The 12915-nt window shown below is 40.7% G+C and overlaps 1 protein-coding gene across 3 annotated transcripts in view; it reads left to right on the forward strand.

Annotated features, from left to right (window-relative positions):
• Nucleotides 1–12915, forward strand: part of tln2a (talin 2a) — a 94683-nt gene that overhangs the window by 13299 nt on the left and 68469 nt on the right. For all 3 annotated transcript variants that reach the window (XM_056371258.1, XM_056371272.1, XM_056371267.1), the window contains exon 2: nucleotides 9070–9117. The gene's annotated coding sequence lies outside the window, so the exon portion shown is untranslated. The remainder of the gene's footprint in view (nucleotides 1–9069; nucleotides 9118–12915) is intronic.

Below are 12915 nucleotides of genomic sequence, written 5' to 3' on the forward strand. Positions count from 1 at the left end.
AAAAATGTTTCTCTGAGTTTGTCTTTTTGATCAAATGTGTTACTGGTTGTACTTTTCTGCAGCGTTCTCATTTACCGTGGTGCCTTTTCTGTTCCCACCGCAATGATATTTGTAGTTTGGATTTTGTGTCCACAGCTTTGGTGGCTGTCCCCCCCCCCAGTGAACTATTAAAACTGCCTGTTGTTACCATATATGGAGCCGATTTCCAGTATACGGTAGCTTTACTTCAACTGTTCACATATATGTGTTACTGATTGGAAAACTGAAGCAAACTCCTAGTTATAATATAGTTTGGTTTTTACATCCACATTGATATCTCAGCTCCCGGTGGTGTAGGGGGTTCATGCAAAGTGACCAGACAGTGTAACCAGAGCACAGCATCTATCATACTCTACCGTGGAGTGTGAAAGTGGGATTTGATTCAAGCCGCTCTGCTATGCCACAACTGCTTGGCAGCTGGTATCTCCACGTCCAGCATGACCCGATTGAAATATTGGACGAGGTCCCAACCTTTCAGCTCTGAACCTCATGCAGCTAGGTGTGACAGCTCGTGTTTTTTTCTGTCTTCTTCATATATATTTTCTTTTATTGAGGGTTTGCTATTTGAATATGTTTCCTGAGGTATAAGAAAAGGTTTTTTTTTCTTTAGTTTTTTTTAAAAGGGGAAAGGCTTGAACCTCTTTGACCTTAGTGAGTGTGCAATTGCATGTTGTGGTGTTCAGTGTCATTTAAACCCGGTCTGCTGCCTGACATCCTCCCCCATGATGACGGTCACAGTTTAGCCTCTCCTCCCTCAGCTCTCTGTTTTCTGTCAGGGCCGCTCTCCTCAGCTCTTATGATGGTGGTTGAGTACACAACCTGCCTTTCGGGTCAAACTTTTTTAAGGGAATTCTGGAGGGACGGCTGCTGGTTAATGAGTAACTAACAGGAAATGGGTGATAAAAGCACAACAAGTAAATCATTTCAGCTGGAAAGTCTGGCCGTAATGGCTAGTGAAATTGCCAACTGCTTGTTAATGTATCCTGAAAAAGGTGTGCATGCTAACATTATAAACTCTTTAAACAGTTAATGGACTGTTTTTATGTTCAGTAAATTTCAGCTCTTTCCAAAATTGTAGTGTTTCATGTAGGCTTATTGTTAGAATTTAATTACCAGCAAATGTTGAGCAGGATCGTGCTTTTGTCATTCTCACTTGTTGTTGTGGCTGCTCAGTGGATGGTAAGTGGGCCTGACTTGGCTGTTATTTTATTTACTGCTACAGACGAGAGGAACATTGTAAATGCAATTTCCTGGGACTATTAGTGCAGAATGTAGGCTTCAGAAAACAGTCTTTTTTAAAATGGTATGTAAATTTGTTTTAAGGCTCTCAAGAACTGCTCAGATAATCCCCCCCGATTTCCAATCTTGTTTCTTTTTGCACAGTGTCTTTCAGCCCCAGTGTATCTTGCCTCGTGCACCAGTTAACTTCAGCTTTCAAGCCCAAAAAACATCTTTAATACAGAACGCCTGCACTGATGTTCTGATCTAATAGCAACTGACTGCAGACTTTTCCAGCTAACCTGGGAGAAATGGTGTTTTTCACCTTTATGTGCTTGTCAGAGAGACTGTGAAACTCTCTCATTTCATTTTGTCTCACTTTAGTTTACAGTGTTCAGCCAAAGAGCAATGGGACACACACAGTCACAAGCACATGCACATTCACATTCACATTCACGCAGGGGCCCACTCACCCAGCTAATAAAAACAACTGCAAACCACATGTAGATCACAAATATAAACACATTGTTGCTTGTCTGCCCCATTCCATTCATGGTCTTTGTAATTGAATTAGTATCCCTTCACTTCTGTGTAAGGGTAGGACTAATAATTGAGAATCTCTGCCCTCCCAGGAGAGGGTCGAATAGTTGCCTTGTATAGAAGAGAGACGAGAGGGGCTCTGTCTGCTGTCTGTGTGTGTGTGTGTGTGTGTGTGTGTGTGTGTGTGTGTGTGTGTGTGTGTGTGTGTGTGTGCAAATGTGCCTATTTTTGTGTGTAAATGTGGCAGTGTGGTGTTTGATTTCCTGAGATTGTCCATACCTTGTCCAGATTAAATGGTATGTCTGGAAAAAGGGCTTCTGACCCCTTAACCTCTGTGTGGGTGTGTGTGTGTGTGTGTGTGTGTGTGTGTGTGTGTGTGTGTGTGTGTGTGTGTGTGTGTGTGTGTGTGTGTGTGTGTGTGTGTGTGTGTGTGTGTGTGAGTGAGAGAGAAGAGAGACAGAGAGAGAGAGAGAGTATGTGTGGGTGTGTGCTCGCATGTGATGCATAGCAACAGCTGTTCTCCAGATGTCCTCAAACCCCTAACCCCCTCTCCAGAAAAAAAAAAATTAATAATGAGAGATACCCGATTTAGATTTATCTATTGGTGACATTAGGTGGTTATTCATGAATGAAATTGAATGTTCAATGCAGGTGCAGCCCTAATGTATTCATTCATAGGCTTTCTTTTTTTTAAGTTACCTGTTGTGCACATTGTTGTCTCTCTTTGTTTTATTACTCTGCATGTGTAAATAGTGCACTTGAACTTGAAATTCTGTCCTTACACACATATTTTAGGCACAAAAATGATTACTGTCTGTGATATCATAGGTCTAACCCACATAGCAAATATATTTGTATTTATTCTGCTGGACACAAATCAAGCAGAAAACTGGATTGCATTCATTTAGTATCACAGACAGTTGCATAGAAACAATTTTCTTCTGTATAAAAATGATTCCAAATAAAACTGTCACTCTGCTCTCTGTTTACATTAGTTAGTTTTGAAGTTCAGTAATTATTTAGACGAGACTCAGTGTGTACGCGTTTATCACCCTACTCTGTGCAGGGACGCAGCTAAAAGAAGAAGATCATGATCACTGACAAGTATTTTAGGGTAGAACACACTGGTTCATTATGCAGGATGGGATTGTTGTTACAAGACTTCCTTGCAGTCTGTACTGCTGTAGAAAATATATTGCTAACTCACACAATCACAGCGAGAGCGGATGGTTTGTGTTTATAAAGATGGAGACATTATTGTTATTGGGCGCGGTGCACTGCTGGGTTCTTCTGAAAACTGCTGTCATTAACTTTAAATCGTTGAATCCCTTCCTCTGTCTGTGACTTAAGTGAAATAACTGCTATCTGCAGATGTTACAGTATCTGCCTCACTCAGGTGGAGGCAAATCTGAATGTTTGCTTAGTTACATTAGAGGACTTTATATTTTGCTTGTTTTCTGTGTAGTATGCAGATTACTTGGTGCTGTTGCATTTCTGCCTTTTGTAATTTTTCTAGAAGGTAATCAACTCTATATGTTGAGTGCAGTTCTAGACAGGTGGCTCCATGAGTGGGCAGCGGGTAATGAGTCCCCGACCACACAAAGAACTCCCCCCCCACCTGCATTAATTAAACCCAGATCCCACGGACCCATTTAGCTAATTGCATATCTGGGTCTGCTACTTATCCACGACAGTGGCGGAAGATAACAGACAGTCAGTGGGATTTGGTCAGTCTGCACTGCAAAGGCTGAGCTGTGATGTTTGTCATGATTTAGGTCCTTTAATCCCCTGCTACAGATAACTAGAAAGCAGCAGCAGCAGCATCAGCAGCACAGCAGCATCATCATCCTGAGTTTGTTTTTCTCTCTGTGTTAACTCCTCAAAATGCTGCAAGAGCTAAAAAAAAATGTTTCAGTCCTCCAAGTTACTGCATTTAAGAGATTTTTAGGTTTACAGTGTTGGATTTCATTGATGCAGCTGTTGTGAAGCTGATGGAGGAGAGGTTTGCTGATGTTGAGGGGGGGGGAGGGGTTGTGAAATGATTGGATTGTTCTTGATGCTACAGTTTAATGCCTCAAGGATGTAGTTGCAGAGACATTTATGTCCCAGCAGAGCAATTGCACCGAGCCAGTTGGCAGTCTAATGTATACTAAAAATTAAGGGATGATTCAACTAAATGCAAAATTTGGATGGATTTAAGATGATAATAAGCTTCATTGCACACAAGGAGGGAATGTATTTTAAAGTTCCTTGGCCTAGGTTCATGTGACGCAGGATTTCCCCCCTGATGTAGTGCAATAATTTTATGACTGTTTTATGACTATTTGCAGTTGGCTTTGATGTTGTCAAAATCAGGGGCAGTGGAGTCCAACTTGTAAAAGTGACACCTTTTAAGGGTTTTAAATTTATTATTATTTTTTTTAAAACGGAGCAGGGCTAGCTGTTTCCCCCCTGCTACCAGTCTTTATGCTAAGCTAAGCTAACTGTGTCCTGCCTATAGCTATATTTTTTCTAGACAAATAAGAGAGTGTATTGATTCTCTCATCTGACTCTCGGCAAGAAAGTAAATAAGTGTGTTTTCCAAAACTTTGTATACAAATGTTTGTGCCAAACTCCAGAGAGTTTGGGGGGGGAATGTGGATGGGAATGAGTAATACTCTCATCTCTGTGAACAGCTGCAATTGATCTTTGAGGTGGCCTCCAGCAAGAACAACGTAGCACCCAGCTCCCGTTCGTTTTTCTTAGTGGAGCCGCTCAGTGGCAACAACTGTTTGTTCGATAAATCAGCTTAATCTAATGAATTCAAATTTATGTTTCTGCTAGATGGATGAAATGTTTATGTTTTTAATTTTGATGCTGTATTTTATTTTATCGCCACACTCCTTCCCTCATGCACTGACGCACACGCCTTTGGTAAATAATATGAGTTGCCACTTCGACGTCTGTGTAATCCAGCTGTGCTGAAGGTGTGAGACGCTGCGACGTCGTGGCGGGCAGATTTATTAAAGCTTCATTTTTGGGGCTGGGGTTCAGTGTTTCCCAGGCACCATATTGTCTGACCTGTCCCCACTCTGTCCTCCTTGTGCATTGTGTGATTAATGAAACTGCGGGACGGACGGAACAATGAAGTCTCCAGTGGCTTATTGTGCTTCCAAAGATTGCCAGTGGCGATGTGCCCCTGCACCCCACCTCTGAAAAGCCCAGGGAACCAGAGGAGTTTCCCCATTCATTACATTTTTTCACCAGACTTATTTTCTGTCTTTTTTTTTTTTTTTTGCGGTGACAGATTTAACAAGACTTATCTAACAAAATACGCTGAGAGTTTTGATTTTGTTTTTTTTTAAGCACAAAGCTACTACTGGTGTCTGAGTTCTGTCACACCTCTAGATGGTCTTTCCTAAAGTAAACGTGTTGAACTTTGCTCAAAGCAATCCCCCTCAGGCTCAGAAAAAAGAATTACAGGAATGCAAATTTAAGTTGTGTCGGATAAGGTTTCTCTCTTCTCAAATGTGTTTTGTGTAATTCAGGTGCTCAGGTTTATTTTCCTGGAGGCAAGAGGCTTCACATTTCTCCATTGTCACATTATTTTCAGGGCTTTCCAAGAACTACTTTGCCGTTTGTGTCGCTGTTTGATCTGTGAGAACGTTTCCCTCTAATGTGTTGAGCTGGGTCTAATATAATATGACCTCCTGTTATTTGGCACCTTAATAACCACTTGTTATTATGGAGTATAAATATTGTGGAATACAGTTTAAATACCATTTGGCATTTATCATACGATATTTAAAAAAAACACCTGATCACACGTCTTGCTACTTTGCCAGTTTGAGCAAACTGATTCCTTGAAAAAACAATTCCTGTTTTCTTTCAAATTAAAGGGGAACATTTTATACATTTTTTATTTTTCTGACACTGTTTACACATCTTCTAATGCTGTAGGTACAACCAAGGTATTCAAATCCGTCTCATAAAAACCTTATGATTAACCATACATTTTGGAATTTTAATTAATGATTAAAAAGATCAAAATACATTGAAAATCTATTAAACTTAGTATTTAAATTTAGTGAAATTAGATTACAACCAGATGTATATCACCAGTGAAATAACAATGTAATGACTGTAAATGAAGTAGTTTGTGGGCAGAGGATGGCTATGGATAATACACCGGCAACAATCTCGACTGTAAATTAGAATATAAGAGGATTTCTTATGCTGAAATGATGCAGCATTTATATGCAATAATTTAGCATCAATTAACACACAGTCTTGTGACTAACTTTGCCCAGATGTCAGTCTTGGTCATCATGCTTGCAAGCGACCAGATGTGTGTTATAAAGTCCATTTTGTGGCTCCTCAGCTGAGCTGCACCAAGTCTGATAAATAGCCTCAAGTGATGTCATTTGAGTCAGTGTTGGTTGGGGCCAAAGACTACAAGTTTGGAAAAAAAAATCTGCGAGGCTTAGACATTAGCTGCTAGTAACATAACACACCTGAATCTCCAGCCTGTTGTACACAGGGTGATAAGATACATTGTGCTAACTACAATGAGATCATCCTGTTGAAAAGCTGTAAACACCTCTGCCCACGAGTAGATGTTCCTGTGCACTACATGGAAAAATAGCACAGAAACAGAATTACACTCTGCATGATTGCGATCAGTGTCGCTTTCCTCAGCCTCACTCCTTTAATCATTGTTCTTTAATGACGTATGTAAATCGAGCCTGTCATTTTTTTTACCTCCTCTGTGCATTTTGAAAAGTGAGTCACTGCGTGAATCATTTACCCCCCCAGTGAGAAACCTAAAACCTCTTCCTGCTCCCTGCCAATGTCAGCGAGTCAATGACGCTCGAGGGACAGGTTGTTGCTGCTAGCTGCCTGAGCTAACGCTGCGCTCTGAGGGAGTCTGATGAGTAAGCAGGTAATCAGAAACCGGATACAGATCGTTAGGGATGGTTGCGGGCAGCGGCCAGTGTTTGCTTTCATCAGAATGCAGCTGTTTGGACTTGACCCTCTAACATAACATTGTTTGGAATTCTCTCTGGATGGATTAAGATGCTGCTCTCTTGTTTTCCTGAGCAAAAAAAAAAACTTAATCCTATCCCACCTGTGCTGTGGGTGAAAGCATACACTTTACCTGTGTTTAAGTTTGCACAGCTGATGCATTTTTGCTTATAGCACATCCTGTTGAGTGTGTGTGGGTGTATGTGTGTGTGTGTGTGTGTGTTAGTGTAACTGCAGTGCGTGCAAAACCCTTCCTGGGGGAGAGAGGACCTGCTCGACAGTGAGTGCCTGCTGTGTGTTGCTTGTTCCTCTGATGAGCCACCTCGAGAGTGTCTCTCACTTGTCCCCCATCAGTCTCCAGTCTGTCAGTGGAGCTGCTGCAGCCCATGTCATTAACTCTGGCCGTGTGCAGCCTGCCTGTTGTGAAATATCTTGGTTGTCCTGCAATTGATTATTGTGGTTCAGAACATTTGGAAACTTTAAGTGCAGCAAAATACCACACAGACCAACCTGAATGCAGACTGTGCTGTACTTTAGGTAATTGCTGATTTTCCCTGTATACTCATTAAAATACAGCATGCTAGAATGATATGTAGGACACAGTCTTTTATAATTAAAAAACTAAATCCAGTTTGAAATAGTGCAGTTTTCAAATCAAAAGGGCCACGATTTCATTTAGGCTATAACACATGTTAACACTATCTGAACAAGGTGTGAGAGGTGAAAGGATTATTTGATAACCATTGATTTTGCCAGCTAGCCAGCTTTAGTTTATTAATGTTAATAACTAAATTGTTTACAGACAAGTAGCTCGTAGTTAGTGAGCGGGAGTCACAATTGTGGAGTCCAAGTTTGAAGCTACAAATGTTGCTGTCAAAATGTAGAGTTTAATGTCAATTAACAAGAAATAGACAGACATTTTATTTTACTTAATTATTCTTCATAACAATAACCAGCATGATGATGATAATGAAATATTAGTTAATTAAATTTGTCATTGTTAGTTCAGTGTGCCAAAGACTTCTTAAACTTTCCCCTCAGTTCAAGGCACATGCGCCATAAAGCTGAACTGACTCAGCAGGAATCAGTGTTACTGCTGCAGCTGCTATCATGCAGCCTCATGAGCTGTAAAGTTTCATCCTGGTGACGTTGTGCCTCGGGTCCTTATGATATTACTGACCCCAAGCCCTGATTTTTAGTCTTTCCATTTCTCTACATAACACAGCTGCACAGTGGAATCTCCATGGAGAGAGGAATGTCAGTCTGTAGCAGTAGGGTTTGGATAACAGCGTCTCTTCATCCTCATAATGAAAACAAAATGTAGCTTTCAACAACAGCACTTTCAAGGTGTGGTGCATAATAATCCGAATTGATGCCCAACCTAAGAGGCCCTGCTCCTGACAGTCCATGAATCACGCCGTCCATTTCAGACTATTAGAACAAAGTGCCACAGTTTATTTCTACGTGCTGCCCTGTTGTTGTCACAACATTATGCACTGGGAGCAGGTTTCTGTCTCTTAGAGCACAGTAGGGTGTCTTTTGAAAAGCTGCTGTTCCTTGAGTGCGATAAGTTGCAGTAAAGAGGTTTGAATTTGATGGAGTTTAATGTAGGCCATACGTATCATTATTTGAAGTTTGATATTTTTTCAGTGTATGTACCACATCATGTGAAATGGAAACAAACTTGAGCATATATTATGTGCTGAATTATTTAACAATGCAATCATAATGTGATATTTCACTATTTCATAATTTATATGCCTCCAATACTGTATGTTCCTGTGTGCTTAGAAAAACACTATTTGCATATTTAGTGGAGAGCTGTGGTGTCATACGGGCTCAGTGCTTGTTTATGGCTCTCTTCATTTTGCCACTGAAAATATTCAGGGGGTGAAGAAACTCAACTGCAATATCTTTGCTGCATTTGATGAACATACTTTTTAAAATTTGCATACATCTACTTAACCAGCTGTTTTTTGTCTCCTTATTCTCGACAGAAGAAGGATGCAAACTATTTTGCATATCTTCATTTTCTTTTGCCTTGAGTGTATCTTATCCTCATGTGCTGCCTGCCACATATGGCATAGCCTTTCACGAATATCTAAAAATACAATGCTTAGCATTTTGTGCCTGGAGATCTCTATGGAGCAGTGACACTCTTTATGTGAATCAATTTCTTACATTTAAAGGAAATGAGTAATTATCTTTGTATGGAAGCCTATATATCTGTACATTTGTCTCATAGATGTCCACCATTTGTCTTTTCAGCTGTGAAGATCAGCAGACATCCGAGGCTGCATTTCCCTCAGCAATAAGGTAAGAAGCTGTTAACGGAGACATGATGCATACTGTGACAGAATGGCTCTTAGATCAGCTGTTAGCACGGGACAGACTGGGGAAATGTCTATGGCCTCTCCCCCAGGAATAACTTCATACATGTATGTGCGTATTTTCATCACTACAGATGGTGTGCAGCACCACTTGTGCATGAAAGAGAAGGCGCTGAAAATGTGAATTCACACTTTTGAATAATTGTAACAGAAATACTGCACTTTGAATGTCATGATGTAGAGGATTGTCTCGACACAGACCTGTAGCCAGTGAAATTGTGAGTATGGTCCACCTCACAGAAATTCACATACATTGTGTAAATGCTCTTAGCAGTTGGATTGCATTAAGTGGGGTTGGTAACATATTGTAATGCTGTACCAAGCTGTACCGTGCTACTTTGCATCAATGTCAGTTGAGGTGTACTATCGTAATTGTGTGCTCAATCATGCGTGCAGCATGTTTGTCTTGGCAAGGCTTGATCATGATAAGGGGCAGTTTGCAGCTGCCGGGGAGGCGTTTGGTAGCAGAGTGTTAAAGAGTTAAAGGCGTGAAGCTTTCTTTATGACAATTTTCATCCTGCAGGCTCTTTTTTCCGTTGCTCTTGATTGCAGCAGCAGCAGCAGCAGCAGCTACAGCTTGTCTGTATTTTCATGTACTTTTTGTCTATGTGGTTCTAGAGTTGTTCCAATATCGATAATAGTATCGGAAATGCCCCCGATACAGCTGAATATATGGTATACGGTATCAGCGAGTATGTGAGTTGATACCACATGACTTATTAATAAACTGTGTAGTTTATAGCACACCCAGATAAAACATCAGTTTTTCCCAGAAATCAATTCTTCTTTGCAGCTCTTAAACACTAACCTATAAAGGAAGTTGTGCTGTTGTGTTGTTGTGCTGCAGCCACTGGCAGTTTTAGAGCAGCAAAGAAAATTCGAATTCCAGTAAATAGTGTAGCCGTTAGCAAAACGTCAGCAACATGTTACACTGAAAAGTCCCACCAGGCTTTAATTTTGAGGGGGGGCACTAGTATAAGGACAACTAGCGTGGGAATTGTTATTTCTAAATTCATTTATTTAACTATTTTTATGATTGACAGTAAAATTTGATAATAAAAGAAAGATTCCATGACATTCATGTCTTATGATACTACTAACCATACAGGGTTAGTAGTATACATCTGTCAATTTTTGTTTTTTAATGCAGTGGTATCGGATTGGTACTCGTACAAGTCCAGGTATCAGGAATGGTATGGGAACATCTCTGTGGTTCCTTTTTTTGTCTGTATGATTCACTCTCTTCACTTACACAATTGCACAAACACGGTGAAAGCAGGGTGCTGGACCTGTGTCATACGCACCTCACCTCATGAAATGTACTTTTAGGAGCGCTGTTGAAACTGAGCCATCGAGTTCCTCTCTGTGTGTGTTTACGCAGAAAGGCCGAGTGGTGTGTGAGGCAGACATACCTGGTTTAAAGCTGCTTGCCAGGTGCTCTGTATCGATTACCACGTGATCTCCTCTGTGGATGCTAAAGAAGCTGCTAATTACTTTTATGATAATTGATGGAAGTCAATAGAATTTGTGAACTAAATGTGCATGTGTTTGTGTGTCTGTACCTCCACACACATCTGCATCTCTCTGTTGATAGTATACAGATAATGTACATTTTCAAGCTGAGCCAGTGAGCCACTTTCAGAGGGCAATTAACTGGCAGCATCTGGTGCCCAGCCACTCACTGTGGCCATGCTCCACTCCACAAATGAGCTTACATTTGCTGTGTGTTTTAGTTTTCCAACGATTAATGAGCTCTAATGTTGACTTGTCTCTTGCTTTGCTTCAGTGAACAGCCAGATCTCAAAGTGCATTGAGTGTAAAGCTAATATATAAGATTGCAGGTTAAAAAATGGCTGCTGTGCTCTCAGTTTAATGTGGTTGGATATGGTTTAACCTGCCAGGGGAAAAAAAGGCATAACTCGTGAGGTTCTTTTCTACTGGACAACAGCAAACTGACTGAGTATTTCAGGCTTTGTTAACCTTGTATCTCAGTCTCAACTAAGTGCCGCTCAAGTCTCGAACCGTGTTTTGCTTCCGCCCGTATCTGTTGTCGTTACGCTCAGGCGGTGTTATCCCAGCCTCAGCCGGCTGTCCACTGTCCAGCCTGTTGACAAATCTGAGCTGTTTGCTCATGGCTGATTAGTCAAGCGTGGACCAAGCTTATGAAACTGTGGTGAGACCAAACACTGGAAGTAAATCTTGATACAGTGTTTACAATATGAAGCAGCTTGTGTTGTCTAAATGAACCAATGCTACTTAACAGTCATTCTTGGCTTAAAAAAAAAAAAAAAAAAAAGTATTTTGGTGAAAATTATTTTTTTGGCCTTTGCCACATTTCTACTTTTCACTTTTCGAATTTTGGCTTTTTCTTCTGTTTATTAATGAATAACCAAGTGGAAAACCCCGGCTATGAGAAATGAAGCCATCATGGAAGTGACAAATATTGTGGTTTCTAGAACAGCCACTCGAGTCTGGCTCCAAAAGTGAGTGAATCCCCAAGTTTAGCAGAAATAAACAAAATTGTTGTGGTCTCTATGGCTAATTTCCTCCTCCCTTCATGATAGCTGCACGGTGTGAATTTCAAAAGTCCCCCTTTTAAATTTTATCAAGGCTTTAAGTTTTGCATAATTGATGGCACGGCTGCTTTGAGTGACAGGTGGGTGAGCGTATGCTTGCCTCAAACCACCAAGTCTCAGCTCCACACACACTCCATATCTTCGCCCATTTTTGGATTAGCTGCATGTTGGGCGGAGTCAGGCACTGCCAAGATGGCCACCACAGAGCAGCCCACTCTGAGCTTCAAAACCTCTGTTCAGAAACCTATAGTCTATGTGAATAACCTATAGTATGCTTTTGAACCCTGTTTTTTAACTGGCTGCTTTATTTTTTTATTGCAGCATTTTGGTGTCAATAGATAATCATGGAAACCCTCCGACCTATCAGCAAAATAACTTTCTACGCATAATTATTCAATTTTGGAAGCAATTCAGTTACTGTCAGACATGCTGTAGCACCTCATTTTATTTTTTGACATGTATAAATGACTTAAGAGCTATGTTATTGATTGGAAAGCTGAAAACCTAATTATGTTATTTATTAAGATGAAAAATTGCTTATTTTTTGTTGCAGGCCAAAAGGAATAAAACGCTAAACTGGAACTAGCACATCTTTTTTATGTCAGCCACTCTCTTGCCAACTACATCAATTAATTGTATAGACCTTAAAGTGCAACTAAACTGCTTGGCTGTGTTTTTACTGAAGAGAGAAATGTGTGTGTGTGCTGAAGCTAAAGAGGCTGAAGAGGTCCATTTCCAGTCCGACCACTCTCGTGTTTAGACGTTCCTGACAGAGAGTGTATTCCTCTGGATCTGGGCCAGAGGGCCCCTCTCAGGATCGACTCTGCAGTCACTGCTCAGACTGCACCCAGATTCAATCTCAGACTGTTGCAGGAGGACTGTGATCATTGTAACAGATTGTTGCACATTTATTTCATTATGAATATTTTTTTATAGTTTGTCTAAATTGTTGTCAACTGGATTTTAAATATCCTCGGCTGCATTGTGTTGAGCTGTGGCTTGATGCCCACCATGCATCAGGAATCATGTGCATTTGAATACCATGTTTATTGCACCATTTTGCTTGTTGTACCATATAATGCACTGCAACTTTACCACTGCAGTTGTGGTTGACACAGGCTTTATTCACAGTGGCGAATGTAAACCCA

The sequence above is a fragment of the Seriola aureovittata genome, chromosome 1 (genome assembly GCF_021018895.1).
Source record: "Seriola aureovittata isolate HTS-2021-v1 ecotype China chromosome 1, ASM2101889v1, whole genome shotgun sequence".
NCBI lineage: Eukaryota > Metazoa > Chordata > Actinopteri > Carangiformes > Carangidae > Seriola > Seriola aureovittata.